The following is a 17,802-nucleotide window of genomic DNA, read 5'->3' as shown; positions in this document are numbered from 1 at the left end:
TTCATGATAAAAGTCTTTCACCACACTAGCACTGAAGGAACATAACAGACTATAAGAACCATCTATGACAAACACATAGCCAACATCATACAGAATGGGCAAAAGCTGGAGGCATTTCCCTTAAGAATGGGTTCAAGGCAAGGTTGTCCCACACAGTACTGGAAGTCCTAGCTAGGGCAATCAGGCAAGAGAAAGACTAGAAAATTCTAAAAACTCAGGTAAATTCTCCTAGAACAGATAAATAACTTCAGCAAAATTTTAAGTCACAAAATCAATGTATAAAAATCAGTAGCACTTCTATACACCAATAATATTTAAGCTAAGAACCAAATCAAAATATAATCCCAATTATAATTGCTACAACCTAAAATAAAAAGAAATATAGCTAACCCAAAAAAAATGAAAGAAAGGTCTCTATAATGAGAATTAAAAGACACTGCCAACAAAAGTCAAATATGACACAAACAAATGAAAAAATTTTCCATGCTCATGGATAGGAAAAATCAAGATTATTATAATGGTCATACTGCCCAAAGCAATCTATATATTCAATGTTATTCCTATCAAACTACCAAAGTCATCTTTCACAGAAGTAGAATAAACTGCTCTTAAGTTCATATGGAACAAAAAAGAGCCTGCATAGTCAAATTACTCCTAAGCAAAACGAACAAAACCAAATGTATTACATTATCAGACTCCAAACTATATTCTAAGGCTACAGTAACCCAAACAGCATGACATTGGCACAAAAACAGGCAGACAGACAAAGAGAACATAGATATAAAGCCTTATATTTGACAACCATCTATATTTGACAAAGCCAACAAAAATAAACAATGGGGAAAGGACACATTATTCAATGGTGCTGGGATAACTGGATAGACATACCCAGAAGATTGAAACTGGACTCCTACTTTTCACCATATACAAACATCAACTCAATATGGTTGAAATATTTAAATACGATACCTAAAACCATAAAAATCCTAGAAGAAAACTTAGAAAATGCCCTTCTGACATTAGCCTTAGCCCAAAGTTTATGATTAAGTCCTCAAAAGTAATTGCAATAAAAACAAAAATTTACAAGTGGAATCTATTAAACTAAAGAGATTCTGCACAATAAAAGAAATTATCAAGAGTACACAGACAACTTATAGAATGAGAGAAAATATTCTCAAACTATGCACAAGATAAAGCTCTTGTTCCAGAATTTATATGGAACTGTAACAATTTAACAATCAAAAACAAATAACCCCATTAAAAAGTGGACAAAGAACATTCACAGACACTTCTCAAAGAAGACAAATAAGTGGCCAAAAAACCTGAAAAATGTTCAACATCACCAATCCTCATAGAAACGCAAATCAAAATCACAATAAGATACCATCTCACTCCAGTAAGTATGGCTACTGCCTTTTGTTTTTGTTTTGTTTTGTTTCATTTTCTTGAGGTAGAATCTCGCTCTGTCACCAGGGATAGAATGTAGTGGCACAATCTTAGCTAACTACAGTCTCCTCATCCCAGGTTCAAGCGATTCTTCCTCCTCAGCCTCCCAAGCAACTGGGATTACAGGTGTGCACCACCACAGCCAGCTAATTTTGTATTTTTAGTAGAGATGGTGTTTCACCATGTTGGCCAGGCTGGTCTAAAATTCCTGACTTGAAGTGATCTTCCTGCCTCAGCCTCCCAAATTAGAATGGCTATTGTTAAAGGGTCAAAAATAATAGATGGCAAGATTGTAGAGGTCAGGGGATGCATATACACTGTTGGTAGAAATGTGAATTAGTTCAGCCACTGTGGAAAGCAGAGAAAAAATTTCTAAGAACTTAAAACAGAGCTACCATTCAACCCATCCATCTATTACTGGATTTATACTCAAAATAAAATTAATTATTCTACCAAAAAGATGCATGCACTAGTACATTTAGGTCAACACTAGTCACAACAGCAAGGACATGGAATCAATCTAGGTGTCCATCAACAGTAGACTGAATAAAGAAAATATGGTTCATATTCATATGGAATACTATATAGCCATAAAAAAGAATGTTCTCCAGAACAACATGTATACCACTGGAGGGCATTATCCTAAGCAAACTAATGTGGGAACAAAAATCCAAATACCACATGTTCTCACTTATAAGTTGGCGCTAAACATTGAGTACACATGGACATAAAGACAGTACTCAACGAGGATTACTAAAAGACGGAATAGGAGAGGGGTGAAAGTGTTATAAATCTGGGTGCTATGCCCACTATCGGGTGACAGGATAATTTGTGCCCCAACCCGTAACAAACCTGCACGTGTACTCCCTGACTCTAAAATTAAATCTGAAAGTATAATAAATTATAACATCCATTGTTGGATGTATAACATATACAGATATAACAGTTATGTCAATAATAGCATAAAGGAGTGGGATTTGGTGCAATATTTCTATTTTTTTTCCAAAAGCAAGTTAGTACACAGTGTATGATAAGTCAAAGATGCATATTTTAGTTTCTAAACCAAACACTTTAATCAATGCAAAGAAATTGGTATTCATATTGCAAAGAAACTGATTGTGGTAATAGTTACATGACACTTGTCAAAACTCACTTTTTAAAGGTAGACTTTATTCTATGCAAATTACATCAGTGAAGCTGATTTGAAAAATGAGCTTTCCCAGATTTTTTCTACAAAAAAAGAGGTCTTATTTGAATATAAACAATCTTAGGAACAACTCAAAATTGGCTAAAAGTGAGAAGATGTAGGAAGCTGTGATAGTTAAACAAACTCAGAATACAAAAGACAATGTTTTCCCTCTACTAAACTGTGTACCAACAAACAGCATATTGAAATGAGAACGTTTTGTAAAATAATGTAATATGAGAATTTCAAATAAAACATAACTTTAATTTTAATTAAATATCAGAATGTCATAGAACTTCTCTGTCTTATTGAAAGAACAATTTGTGTGAAATGTGATGGCAAAAGATTGTCAAAAGGCATCAAGGAGAGTGACAATGTCAATGCTTCGACCTCTGCAGTAACGCTAAAGATTCTAATCTGAAAGTACAGCTTTCACGTATCAATCTGAATTTAGCAATAGGACAAACTAAATAATTTAGTAAATGCAATGCTTTTTAAATCAACATTTTCCAAAAGCAGTACCCCTGGTTTTGTTAAGGGGAATCCCCAAATGGTAAAAATATCAGGCTCTTGCTAAGATTGCATCTTCTCTCGGTTCAATAGATATACATAGCACAGGTTTTTTTCAGAGGTATTTTATTGTTTTTCTACTTTTCATCAGTGTTCTGTTGCCATGGCAATAAAGTAGGCTATCTTGTTGGATTTCACCTTTGCTGTCTTACTTCATATGGTTCTCTCAGCTCAGAGCAAACATGGTGGGTGCTGCACACATACAAATGTCTGATTTCGTATTTCCTTCTTGAGAGTGCTTGGCAGTTAGTCTCCTGAGACAGCTGAAGCAGCACTTCACAAAGTGGCATTCATCCTTCTCTCTAATGGCCACCATCATATGTCTCATTTATTTTGCGATCTCTCTTTTAAGAAGGACACAGATTCTCTTGAAAGATTTCTTTTTCCCATTGAAAACAGAGGTCTTTTAACATTTCAATTAACTTGGTTGTCAGATCAACTTTAAATACATTCCCTGTTTAATGTTACCCGTTGTTAAGGTGTGAAAAAAAAAAGAAAACTCAAAAGAGCATATAGGCTCACCAAAAATACAGAGGAATAGATTTATTTAGTGAACAAACACTTTAACTTTTAGTCTCTTCTCATTTACCTACAGCAATTACCAATTCTTTCAACTATCTAAATGTAAATCATGATTCCCTTCAAAACCTGTTTAAGTCTTTGAATGGGGCAAAGAAGCATGCACTAAATATTTGTTGAAGAGGTAAATAAACATGTAAGGACACACATGCACATATACACACACATCCCAAATATTGTTGAATTAAAACCAGAAAGAAACTACAACAGGGATTAAACCTTGTGCCTGTTAGATATAGGGAGTCCTTCCACAAACACCATGCTTTCCCCTTCTGCCCAAAACAAACATTTTCCCCCCAATTTCTACCTATTTCTGATTACCTAAGTTTAATGTTACCATATTTATTTGCATCTGAGAGCCAGTGTTCTTCAACAATATTTATTCATCGGGTTTTTGGTTTGCGATTATTTTTAAAGGAAATTTTTAGTCCTACTACTTATAGATTAAAATATAACTTTTATACATCATTCATAAGACAGATTTCTATGAATTTAAGCAAAGTTTACAAAAAGTAATGGTAATATTTTTAAGATTTCATAATTCTGAATTTTATTTAATTTTGTGGTTGTAGTCAGTATTGTCTAGATAATTCTTACCACATTATTATTATTGTTATTAACCTCACACTTTAAAGTTTTTCTGTCCTTAAAACAGATGACTTATTTTATTTAAGCAGTCCTTTTTTGCATCCAAGTTCATGGAATGTTCATTCCATGTTTTCTAAATGATCAATAATTTGTATTATTGTACTGTCATTAGTTCTTGTTAGCAGTGCTAGTTTTTTTTCTGCCTGTCAGGATTTCCCTATCCTTTTCTGTCTAGTTCCTTTGCAGAGTCACTGACTTTGTTTCTGAAGCATCCATCCATTATAGTACTCATTTCCAACTCCAGGAACAGCCCTATATCCCAGGTTGGCTAGAGATACCATCCCTTCTCCCCAGTGATTACTTCAGGAATCACTATATTATCCCTTCAGACACAAGGAGTTCTTAGAGGAGAAATCTCTGCATAGGCAATGCAAATATAAAGTAGCAGCCATCTTGCTCACAATATGAAGTTCTTCTCGATGAAATAATGCCACATAGAGACAGGCTGAGCCAAGAGGGAGATAAAGACATGGAGGTGACTACATGTATATCTAAAACCAGTCTTTTACATAACTGTTTCAGTTGTATGTCCTAATAGTGACCACTTTTCTTAAGCTCAGGTACTACATCATTTCAGAGGACTTCCCCGCCCACAATAACTAAACTTTTAGTTTTTCTTTTACTGCACACTTTTATAACAAGCATAACACTCTGATCTGAATTCTCTAATTTACTTATTTTCTTTTATAGTCTCTTTCCCCCACTACAACATAAGCTTCACTTTTGAGGATCTTTTCTCACAATTTTTACTGTTGTAGCCCCAGAGCCTAGCAACATGCCTGGCTTTCAATAAACAGTTGTTGAATAGATAAATGAATGAATAAAGCTTGTTTGAGGGGAGTTTCTGTAACTAGAAGCTAAAAGAACCTGACTAGTGCATGTTTTGTTTTTCTAGGTTGTAGCAATACCACAAAAATCTGGAAACTGTTAATTCTATTTTGTTAACTTTTTGCATTACTTTTTCTTCACATTATTGTGGCTTTTGTCTAATTTGCTTCCCTCAAATGGGTTTTCAAAATAGTCTTCCAGCAGCATTTTCTGTACCTCCACTTAACCCTTTGTTTTGGTATTCATACTGTCACCAGAGTGATATTTACAAGAAAAAAACGATTATGTTTACTCTGTGTGCTCTAATTTTCAGCAGAAATCTTCCAATTTCCACGTTCTTCAAACAAAACCATATCTCCCCTGGCTTCCACATATTCATGAACAGGAATTAAGAAGGATCCAAGAGCACGATGTACTTCAAATCAAACCTCTCCTGCAAACTCCACATGCCCACTAGTGAGAGTGAGAATCATGGAACCCTATGCTTCTGGCAAGACTCACCCCTCCCTTTCCAAAATTTACATCTCACCTCCACCTGATTTGAGACCACCGTTTTATTTTTCCCTTTATCCACTTTTAAATCAGTTATCACAGGACATTCAGAACTCCTAGCTCATCCTTTTCTGTAGATTCTAAACAACATGATGGTTACATAACCAGAAGTGCAACAGTCTCGTCCCCACCCCACCCTGCCCCCAGCAATCTTTAAATCACTTTTCTGCTCTATTTTTATGCTTAGAATCTCTCTCTATATATCATATACTGCCTTTCCTGACAAGAATTAATATAAATTCCCTTTCATTGCTTCCCAATTTCTCTAATCCTTCTTGTGGTCTGGTATGGACAACAGAATCAGACCTGGACAACGTGGCACTCATTCTCTGTTCTGTAAGAGACGGCTATGTATGGTTTGTCTCCCAAAGATGCCTCTGTTCTAATTCCTGGAGTCCAATAACATAATGTTCTATGTGGCACAGGGGAAATAAGGTAACAGATGGAATTAAGTTTGCTAATACCTTAATCTTAAAGTAGGGAGATTATCCTGGATTATCCAGGTGGTCCCAGTGTAATTGCAAGTGTCTTTAAACATATAAAAAGGAGACAAAGTTAGATCCATTAATGTGAGTATGGATTCGAAGGTGAATGAGGGACCATAAGTCAAGTAGTAAAGGCAGGCTATGGCAGCTTAGAAAAGAAAAAAAACAGATCTTCCAGAAAGAAATGGAGCCCTGCTGACAACTTGATTTTAGACCAATGAGACCCATTACAAACTTCTGACCTCCAGAATTGTACGTAATATGTGTGTGTGTTGCTTTAAGTCACTAAGTTTTTGGTAATTTGTTAAAGCAATTTCTTAGTCCATTTGTTTTGCTATAATAAAAAATACCATATTTGTACCTTATAAGATAGAGCATACACCTTATTAGCTTATAAACAACAGAAATGTATTTCTTACAGTTCTGGGGCTGGAAAGTCCAAGATCGAGGTGCTAGCTTTGATAGTGGCTCAGTGTCTGGTGAAGGCCCACTTCCTTACAGATGGCACCTTCTTGCTGTATTCTCACATGGTGAAAGAGGCTAGCAAGCTCTCTGGGATCTCTTTCATAAGAGCACTAATCCCATTGATGAAGGCTGTGCCTTGATAACCTTATCACATCTCAAAGTTCTCACCCCTTAATATTACCACCTTGGCGGTTAGGTTTCAACATATAAAGTTTGGGAGAATAAAAAAATTCATATCATAGCAAGCAGCAACTGATACATCATGTGACAAAAAAGGGCCAGTGTTTCATGAAAATATTCCTCATATTGACATATTGATAATGGAAGAGAGAAGAATTCTTTTTACTAAGATCCCAAGATGTAAGAATCTATAGTGCTGAAACCAAGAACCTCTCTCCACCACAGGAAAAAAGGAAAAAAATAAAAAAAGCTGGCTGCTCTGGCTTACACCTGTAATTCCAGCACTTTGGGAGGCCGAATTGGGTGGGTCATGAGGTCAGGAGTTCCAGACCAGCCTGACCAACATGGTGAAACCCCGTATCTACTAAAAATACAAAAATTAGCTGGGTACAGTGGCATGTGCCTGTAATCCCAGCCACTCAAAAGGTTGAGGCAGGAGAATCACCTGAACTCAGGAGACAGAGTTTGCAGTTAGCCAAGATCACGCCACCGCACTCCAGCCTGGGCTACAAAGTGAGATTCCATCTCAAAAACAAAGCAACAACAACAAAAAATCTCGTAAGAATTCAGCCCACACAAGGATGTCACATAAAACGAACAAGCTATGAGTATACATTATGTGTATATGGGACTTTTTCAGTTATGTGAGTCAATGCGTTCTTTTTTATCTTAAGCTAGTTCGAGTCACATTTTTGCTGCTTTAACACACACACACAAGTTCTTAAGCAATATAATCATATATTTCCTTGACTAAGTCCAGATGAATTAAAGATTTAAACATAAGAACTAATACCATAGAAACCTGAGAAGAAAACCTAAGCAAAACCATTCAGAACATAGGCATAGGCAAGGACTTCATTACTAAAACACCAAAAGCATTTCCAAAAAAAGCCAAAATAGACAAATGGAATATGATTAAACTCCAGAGCTTCTGCACAGGAAAAGAAACAATCATTAGAGTGAACCAGCAACCAACATAATGGGAAATAATTTTTGCAATCTACCCATCTGTCAAAGGGCTAATATCCAGAATCTATAAAGAACTAAAACAGATTTACAAGAAAAAAAAAAAAAAAAACGTTCAAAAGTGGGTGAAGGACATAAACAGACACTTTTCAAAAGAAGACATATATCAGGTCAACAAACATGAAAAAATGCTCATCATCACGGGTCATTAGAGAAATTCAAATCAAAACCACACTGAGATATCATCTCATGCCAGTTAGAAGTGATCATTAAAAAATCTGGAGACTACAGATGCTGGAGAGGACATGGAGAAATAGGAACACTTCTACACTGTTGGTGGGAGTGTAAATTAGTTCAACCCTTATGGAAGACAGTGTGGCGATTCCTCAAGGACCTAGAAATAGAAATTCCATTTGACCCAGCAATTCCCTTAGTGGGTATATATCCAAAGGATTATAAATTATTCTATTGTAAAGACATACACACACGTATGTTCATGCAGCACTGTTTATTATAGCAAAGAACTGGAACCAGTCCAAATGCCCATCGATGACAGATTGGTCAAGAAAAATGTGGCACATATACACCATGGAATACTATGCAGCCATAAAAAAGATGAGTTTGTGTCCTTTGCAGGGACATGGATGAATCTGGAAACCATCATTCTCAGCAAACTGACACAAGAACAGAAAATCAAACACCTTATGTTCTCACACATAGGCGGATATTGATCAATGAGAACACATGGACACAGGGAGGGGAGCATCACACACTGGGGTGTGTTGGGGGGGATTATGGGAGTGACACTGAGGGATAGAGAGGTTGGGGAGGGATAACATAGGGAGAAATGCCAGATATAGGTGATGGGGGATGAAGGCAGCACACCATCTTGCCATATATGTAACTATGCAACAAACATGCATGTTCTGCACATGTACTCCAGAGCCTAAAGTGCAATAAAATAAAAAATAAACATGTGAAACAATGGTGAAATCTCAGAACATCAAATGTTAATGTTAACTGTATTTTTCCCAAAATTTATATGTTGAAGTCCTAATGCCCAGTACTCTAAAATGTGACTCTATTTGAACATGGGGTTTTGAAGAAGTGATTGAGTTAAAATGAAGTCATAACAGTATGCCCTAATTCAATCTTACTGGTCTCCTTCTAAGAACAGAAGATTAGGATGCAAAAAAGACATCAGGGATGGTCATTCAGAAAAGAAAGGCAATGTGAGGACACAGTGAGAAAGCAGCCATCTGTAAAGACAAGGAGAGAGGGTTCAGAAGAAATCAGACCTGCCCACAACTTGATCTTGAACTTCTAGTCTCTAAAACTGTGAGAAAATTAATTTCTGTTATTTTAGCCACCAACTCTGTGGTATTTTATTATAGTAGCCCTGGCAAACTAATAACTAATACACCAACAATGAAAATATTATTCTAAAAACATCTTGCAAAAAAAAAAAAACACAAGCAATCACAAAAGGTTAATAATCAGCTTAATATTATATTTCATTTAAACATGACTTCTGTCTTTATTGTTATCACTTAAATATAATTTTTTTTCTAATCACATCCAAATGTGTTTACTGGTGTCTATTCTCCTCATCCACCTGTAGTTAATTCCTTACTATGCAGGCAAAATTATCTCGTGCAAATAAGATCACATAATACCTTCTGTTCAAAACTCCTGATGGCTTTACATACAAAATAAAATACAAAGAATTTATTATGACCTATAATGTCTCTTCTATTGTTCTTTCTTTCCCTTTCATTCTTTATTCATGTTGACCATCTTTTAGTATCTGTAACAAAGTTCATTAATATCGAACAGTGATTCTCAACCTTGGCTGAGTATTGGAAACACCTACAGAGATATTAAAAGATTGATGCTTGAGTTCTACTCCCTAGAGCTCTAGATACATTGGGTCGGATATTCAACCTTGGTATCAGAATTATTTTTTTTAAGCTCCCAGGTGATTGTTAGGGTCAGAGAAGTTTAAAAACCACTAGTCTAAGGAATGTTCCCTATTGCCCCAGTTTAGAATCCATTTGTCCACACCTTCACTTGGCTCCCTTCTTTGTCTTTCAAAGCAGTCCAAATGCTTGATCAAATGTTCTCCAATCTCCTTGGGCATGCTGTCTGATCATCCTGCAGAAAGCACCTTCATCGTACCCCTCCACATATACAGTCAGTCACTAAACATTTACTTTGTTTATTGTAGTACCTATAACCACCGGATCCAGTTTCCTATCTGCCTTCTTCACAGAATGTGAACACCATAGAGAACAGCCGCTTCTTACTCAACTCTGTGTTCCCAATGACTAGTACATAGTGAAAGCTTATTAAATATTTGTTGAATAAATAAATCAATTTATCAATAGATAAGAAAGGGGAACTTCAGAGTTCTAGGACAAAACTATTCTGAGTGTAAAATACTAACCCAGAAAGTTAATATTAACCTAGGAGGTAGATAGTTACACAGAGACATTCAAAAGTACAGAACGAGATAGGTAAATTATTAAGAGATATTTAAATAGGACAGAAAGAGGATGAGAAAGCCCCATGTCCACGGTAATAAAAGACGTTGACACTGCAACAGAAGACCTGGGTTCATGTAATGTCTCTGAGTGTTGGTTTTCACAAAGATGAATTGCAGATATTATCTTCTTTGAGTTTTTTCTGGCCCCTTCTCCCAGGACTAAAGTAGACGGAGGTAGTAAAAGTTTTTGGTACTTCAAGAACAATGTAATGGATTTTTAAAGTAAATTTTAAAATTTGCTTTATTCTGCCATTACAGAATACCACAGACTAGGTGGTTTAAATAACAGACATTTATTTTCTCTGGGTTCCAGAGGCCAGAAGCCTAGAGTCACGGTTTCAGCAGGGTTGGTTTCGGAGAGGTTTCTCCTCCTTGCCTGCAGATGGCTGCCTTCTCACAGCTTCCTCTCATGTCCTTTACTCCCTGCACAGACACTGCTGGTGTCACTTCCTCTTCTTAAAAGGACACCAGTCTTATTGAATTAGTGCCCCATCTTTATGACTTAATTAGACCTAAAACCTTCTTAAAGACCTTTTGTCCAAAATGCAGTCATATTGAAGGATTAAATTTTAAAATAGGAATTTTGCAGGGGAGGGGACACAATTCAGTCTATAGCAAGCTTCAGCTAACAAATACGTTGACAGCCTGGGCAAAGTGAGACCCAATCTCTACAAAAAATAAAAATAAAATAATTATCCAGGTGTGGGGGCATGCACCAGTAGTCCTGGCTACTCAGGAGGCTGAGGCAGGAAAGGGCTTGAATCCATGAGTTCAAGATATTAATACAATCAACTGCGGTCATGCCACTGCCCTAGGTGACAGCAAGACTCTGTCTCTAGGAAAACACACACACACACACACACACACACACACACACACACACACACACAAATAAATTGAAAGCTTAGTTAGGAAACTAGAAGAAAATTCATAAAATACCAGCTCTAGATTGACATTCAACAGACGTTTAAGTACTACATAGTTTCTTGTTCACTAGTTTTTGTGATAAGTGAAGTAATGTGCTAGCTACTTTTGGTGAAAGTTCCAAAACATAATTAGCAAATCAAATTTGTGAAGAAGATTTTCAAAAATTGAAGTGTTTCACAAGCATTTCTCAGTGATAGAAATTTGCATTGTAAAGCAGAAACTAGCTTTCCTAATGTTATATTAAGTATTATATTCTGCAGAACACTAACTTCAAGCATTTTCTCAAAAAGTTTTAAAATCTAGAAGTTTGAGAAATATTTTGATAATATACTACTTTCTAAAGATTCATAATGCACATTAGCATATTTTGCTAAAAAACAGATGCTACGGAAAGAATATATTTTATTTTGCTTATTCCAGCACCTCCAAAATTATCTGAGTCTTTTTTCAAACACTTTTTAAAACCATTAGGTAATAGTTTATTAGAGATACAGTAACAAACACCTGTGTTTATTTAAGAATAAAAATGAGCAGAAGAGAGAAGCCCAGGTTAACTGACCTTTAAAATGTAAATTCTGAAGGCACTTTGCTTTACTCTCAATTAGAAATGCTGGATAGAAAAAAAAATAGGTGTGCTTTGAAATATTTTTAGTGGAAATTTCAAATATCAAAAAAATAAGAAATTAAACAAAAAAACTCAGATTTTACATAAGTGAAATTTCTATTTTTAGAATCTGTCTTAAGTTTCTCAAAATGCCTATGATCCACTTATTTTCAAGTAGCAATATACATAACTTTTCTATTAAGACTTCATATGATGAATGATTTATAGATACAAAATAGTCATTACTCTCTCTTTAAAATCATATTTTCTCTTTCTTATCTAAAATGTCATAGATGTGAGGTGGTCCCATGAGTTAAATTACCAATGGCATAAGATACCGTAAGTGGAACAGAGTCTTATTAAACAAATCCATGAGGATCTTTTCCTCTGCATTCTCTAGCCTGCTCCACCAACTCTCTCTGTTGCTTCCCCTTCTCTGCCCTTTCTCAAATCAATTCATTTCTATGCAAATGCTTGCATCTCTCTGTGGAGGATATGTGATAAGAAACCAGGCTTTTTCTATAGACAGGCTGCTTATTGAGTAATTTAGCCATCCTTTACTCAAACAGAAAATCTATGACTATCATCATTTATTCATTCACAAGGGTGTTTTCCCACCTGAGGCAAGGGCACTATTTTAATTTTGCTTTAGAGCTGGTAGGCACATTTCTGCTCTATTATGGTCAGTAGCCCCACTTTGAATGTATGTTCCAGGGGCAATCTCCCCTCAGAACCTTTCAAATATTCTTAATTCACAGAACACCATTAATCTTCCATGTTTTCTGATTTACCAAATTCTAACTGTCTTTTTGGAAGTGCAGCCTCTTTGGCTGTTGCAACTCACCTTTATTCCATTAATCCGTATTATACAAGTTAACATTTAAATGGTTCACTTTCTTTGTCTTGTAATCTCCCTAAAACAGATAAGAAATTCCTTGAATACAAATAATACTTCTAACATGCTTTCTGTTCTCAACACTTATTATAATATGTTCAGCCCATAATACATGTCCATAAAAAATTGCTGAATTAAAATCAGTGGGGTTAATAAGAAAGATGGATTACCCTCAACCCATTTGGTTAAAGAGGAATAAAGACCTGTAGATCTAAGTTTATGAAGTTGTATTGTCTCATCAATACATGTCTTCAAAGTATGAAGTTTTCTGGTTGCACCTTGTGGTGATTAACTTTATGTATCAGCTTGAGTGGAATATGAGATCTGTAGATTAAACATTGTTTCTGGGTGTGTTTGTGAAAAGTTTTTTTTTTTATCTCTCCCTTGGTTAGATTAGCATTTGAATGTCTGGACTCTAGTGTTTACCCTCCTCAATGTGCCTGAGCATTATCCAATCCTTTTAGGGCCTGAGGAAGACAAAAGGCAAAGAAAGGAGCGATTTCTTCCTTTTCTTCCTGTCACACTGTTGAGATGAAACATCCAATTTCAACTTCTTCTGGCCTAGGACTGGGATTTACATCATCAGTTCTCTGGTTCTCAGGCCTTCGGACTTACACTGAATTATTCCTACAAGTTTGCTGTCTTTCCAGCTTGCAGAGAAATTAAGTCAATTTCTCATAATAAATGTATATATGTATATACATATATATAATACATAAATATCATTTATATGTTATATATTAAGACATAGATAATAAATATGTATATTTTATATAAATGTATATTAATATTATAAGTTAGATATATGTGTTCTGGAGAACATAATAAAAACATTGTATAAAAAGCCCAGAAAGTTGCCAAGTAAGAGACTCAGATGAATTACTAAGATATATTACATTTCAATCACACACTTTCATGCCTTAAAAATAGTCATGCTTTGGTTTTTTCTGTTTTGTCTTTTTTGAAATTGTTTTGTTTTGAATTTCAAATTCTACTATCATTAATGCTGCTTTCAAATCAATTATTTTCCTTACACATAGATCTAATTTTTTGTTTATGCTGGCCATCAGGGTCATAACTATTACAATTTTATCAAAAGACATATTTAGTTTCTCTCTTGGAAATTATTTATTTTGCAGGTGAAAAACTGACGTACTTTTGGTTATCATTTTCCAGTTTAGGTGCATGACCTGCATTTGCATAGAATACTTGGGTCTCAGAATTGATGCAACATAAATAAGCAGGTTTTTTGGTGACTTACAAGAGCACTAGTTTGAAGCTATCTCATTTAAGCCTCTTATATACATAATCATGAATAGTTTTGAAATTTGCGATGTGTGAAGTAGAACATGAACTCAAGACAATGGCCTTGAACTTGCAGACTTTTGACACAAGTTCTTCACCAAGTGTGAAGAAAGTCCTAGGTATTCCTGACCGGTCAGCAGGAGAGCCTAAATTTCATCGTTTTCTTCAGTATGAAGAGATTATCCAAAAGCAAAGCGAAGTTTTTATATTTGTATTCCACTGGTTTCAGTTCAGTAAAACCTAGAGTTGTTTCATCTGCACCTAAAAGGTATGGCACAATTTTCTTAGGAATTAGGAGAGCAAAGTGCCTACAGTTACAGGAACAATTTCAGTTCCCTTCATTCATTCCTGGGTTTTTCTCTATTTTGTTCATTTTCTAAGAAGGTTGAAGAAGGATGAGGTGATAGAGAAGAAAGCAACACCATTGATTTTTTTTTAAAGAAATGATGTATATATGTATATATTTGTATATGTATGTATGTGTATTATTTTGTCATAATCCCAATTCTCTTCTTTGCACCAAAGTTTGCCGTAATATTTTCTCCTGAAGGTGCATTCTGGTTCCTTTAAATTAGTCAGTGTTATATTGTAGGAGACTGTCATGGAAACAAGGACTCAGTTTAGTTTTGTCATTTTCACAGGGGAATGTTTTAAAACAATCTTTTTAGTAGCAGATACCTTTAACCCTAATAATCTCAGGTCTTCATGAAAATATTATATTTTGCAGATTATGGTTAAAGGTAGAAAATTACTAGTTCCCTAAGATAAATAAGAGCTCCATTTAACTGCTGATATCTGGTTTAGCATTACATAATATGTTGATCTTACGCTCTGCTTTTGTCCAAATAAAATGCAGTAGTATCAATATCAATTTCAGAAAAATGGGCTGAATATGCTTTTTTTGGTGATTAAATCTGATGTATGATATTTAGAGTGACATGTTCTTTTGCTTTTGTTTTCTCATGAGATACTAAATATTGTGTTGTACGTTTGTTTTTAGCATATATTAAAGTTTTGAACCAACTGTGTTAAAGGTTATGCTTTGCAATTTAAATTTCCTAGAAGTTGTTGAGCTCAAATGTATCCTACATCCAGCTGTAGAAATTTGTCAGAAATTGTTTTAATTTTGTATACAATTGTACTGTTTAATTCTAGCCACTGCACTGAACAGTATTTGGCTTTACACAAGGAAATGTGTGGCTTTTGTTTTGTATTTTTTTAGTATAGAAGTTCCTGTGTCTTATTTAAAGAAAATCAGTAAAACTGAAAAAAAAAAACTTTATAAAAAAAATCTTTACAAAGCTTTATTGAAATTGTACATCAAGGTGACAGTAATTCAGTGTTTTGAAAACGGTAACAAAAAAAGAGTGCCCCAAACTCAGGGATACCAAATAAATACTGGAACCCAGGGAGCTCACTTCTCCCTCTCCCCCCAGAATAAAGGGCATAATAAAGGTAGAATAAAGGTAGCTTCTGATGAATGAGTGATAGGAACCTGGGCTAGTGGGCACGTCTGTGGCGATCCCTGGAAACTGAGCTGTGTGTAAAGAAGTCTGCTTTGGTCTAAAGGACATCTTCCCGACCAAACTCAGAAGGCTGCTGCAACTTCTACATTCCTTTCAGAATAAGCAGCAGCAACTGCTGCAGCCTTCCCTAATAACTACGGGCAGAGGTCCTGAGCAAGGTGGTACAGGACCTTGTAAAATCACACTGTGTGATCTTACAGGGAGGAAGTTTTCACAGTTAACACTGTCACCTTATTATGACTGGAATAAAAAGCTGGACGACCTGCCGGTTAACTGGCCAGTCCTCAGGATCAACCAGCTGAATGGAGAAATCAGGCGGTGGGTTGAAAAGTCTGTTCTAAGAACAGATTATTGCTGAACAGAGTTCATGTGATTTCTAGCCGCGGTGACTTAAAAAAATTGCCTTAAGGCTGTGCAGCCAGCCACCTCTGCTTACAGAGTACTTCGTGCACGTGACTGTAAGAAACAACTGTAAAACTTCATCTAGAAATCAGCTAGCTTCTAATTTCTATGGAAACGACACCTCCCTGGAGCCAAGAGGGACAATCTATTGCTGATTTTGAAGGAGAGGAAAGACCAACGCTGTACTTAGTTCTACAGCCAGGCCTCAACAGGGACAAGTGGCCGGCCTTAAAAAACACACAGATAATTGGAAATGTTGTGTGGCCTCAGTCTCTGCTTCCCAGATTTTTACTGGCAAAGGAGTTAGCATTCATTTTTGGCTTAAGAAGAATCGAGAATGTGGGTTTAGAACTGTACCCGGCCTCATGTGCTGCGGGGCCAGGGCTGCAGATCCTCCATCGCCCTCCATGTTTTCTTGGCCTTGATGAGTCCCCGACGCTCAAAGCTCTGAGGGTGCTAGGGGGACCGTCACAGACCGAGGTACTGCAGGAGCTACTCTGCCTGGACAAACCTTCAAGCATGACCAGGGCAGGTAGGAAATGTCTTCTGAAGAGTGTGAAATGAGCAATTCACAGTCCATCCCCTCTGGGAAAGCACGAACGCATGGAGCCTGGCAGTGCACACTGTGTCAAGGACCACCATCGGCCCCCAACTCTTCATATGGGCTTGTATAACAAGGTGGTGACTACTCCTTCTTGTACTGGTGAGTTGCGCTGAAGACGTACTCCTTCTTTTTTTTTTTTAATTAAACTTTATTAAGATATAATTTATATAGAGCAAAATGCATCTCCGTGTAAATTTTGATGGGTTGTGACAAATTTGTATACCCATGCCATCACCTCCACAGTCAAGATAGAGGACATTTCCAGCACCCTGCAAAGTCCCTCTATGTCCTTTTCTAGTCAATTGCCACTTTCCTCTACTCTAGCCCTGGATAACCACTGATCCACTCTCTGTCATTATAGATGAGATTACTCTTTTCTTCTTTGATATCTGGCTTTTTTCATTCAAGATGTTTTGAAATCTATCCATCAGTATGTATCAGGTCATTCCTTAATAATGCTGAAGAGTATATCCATTGAATGGATATACTATGGTTGTTAACATATTCGTCTGTTCATGGACATTTGGGTTGCCCTCAGTTTGAGGATATTAAGAATAAATCTGCTGGGCACGGTACAGGTGAGTTGCACTGATGACATACTCCCTGTACTGGTGAGTTGCGCTGAGCACTGTTACTCCATCCTTGGTGGACAGTGCATACAGGTGGTTCAGCATGAAGTGATTGGGCTCAGGGAGCAAAGTTGGATCACAGGAAATCCGCATGTCCTTGTTCAGGATAACCTGGAGGAGATGTGGGGGGAGAAAGGGCGGCGCCCATTTGAAATAACAACAATATACACTTAAACTTGAGGGATAAGTGTTACAGAGATTTTTTCACAAGAGTAAAAAAGAACTCTTTTTTACTGGCCTTTTTGTTAAGTTTATTTCCACAGCAGTTTAGCCGTCAATATGAAAGGACATAATTTTGAATGCATTATGGCATTAACTCAAAACAATGGAAATATTATCAGATGTTTATAACCTGATGCTTCAAACAGCCAAATTAGAATATGAGACAGTTTAATGTGGTAGTTACATGTCATATTTAAAAATAGGGTTTCTTTTATTTTCTGTGTTCTCTCAGACTATA

At 36.2% G+C, this 17,802-nt stretch overlaps 1 pseudogene; it reads right to left on the bottom strand.

Moving 5' to 3' along the window:
- The window catches only part of LOC116539715, a 35,448-nt pseudogene extending 18,013 nt beyond the window's left edge, over window positions 1-17,435 (bottom strand).
- Window positions 17,436-17,802: the final 367 nt, after the last annotated feature.

This window comes from Sapajus apella, unplaced genomic scaffold, assembly GCF_009761245.1.
Source record: "Sapajus apella isolate SASKATOON/1434 unplaced genomic scaffold, GSC_monkey_1.0 scaffold131, whole genome shotgun sequence".
NCBI lineage: Eukaryota > Metazoa > Chordata > Mammalia > Primates > Cebidae > Sapajus > Sapajus apella.
This window is presented reverse-complemented; position numbering and strand designations above follow the sequence as displayed.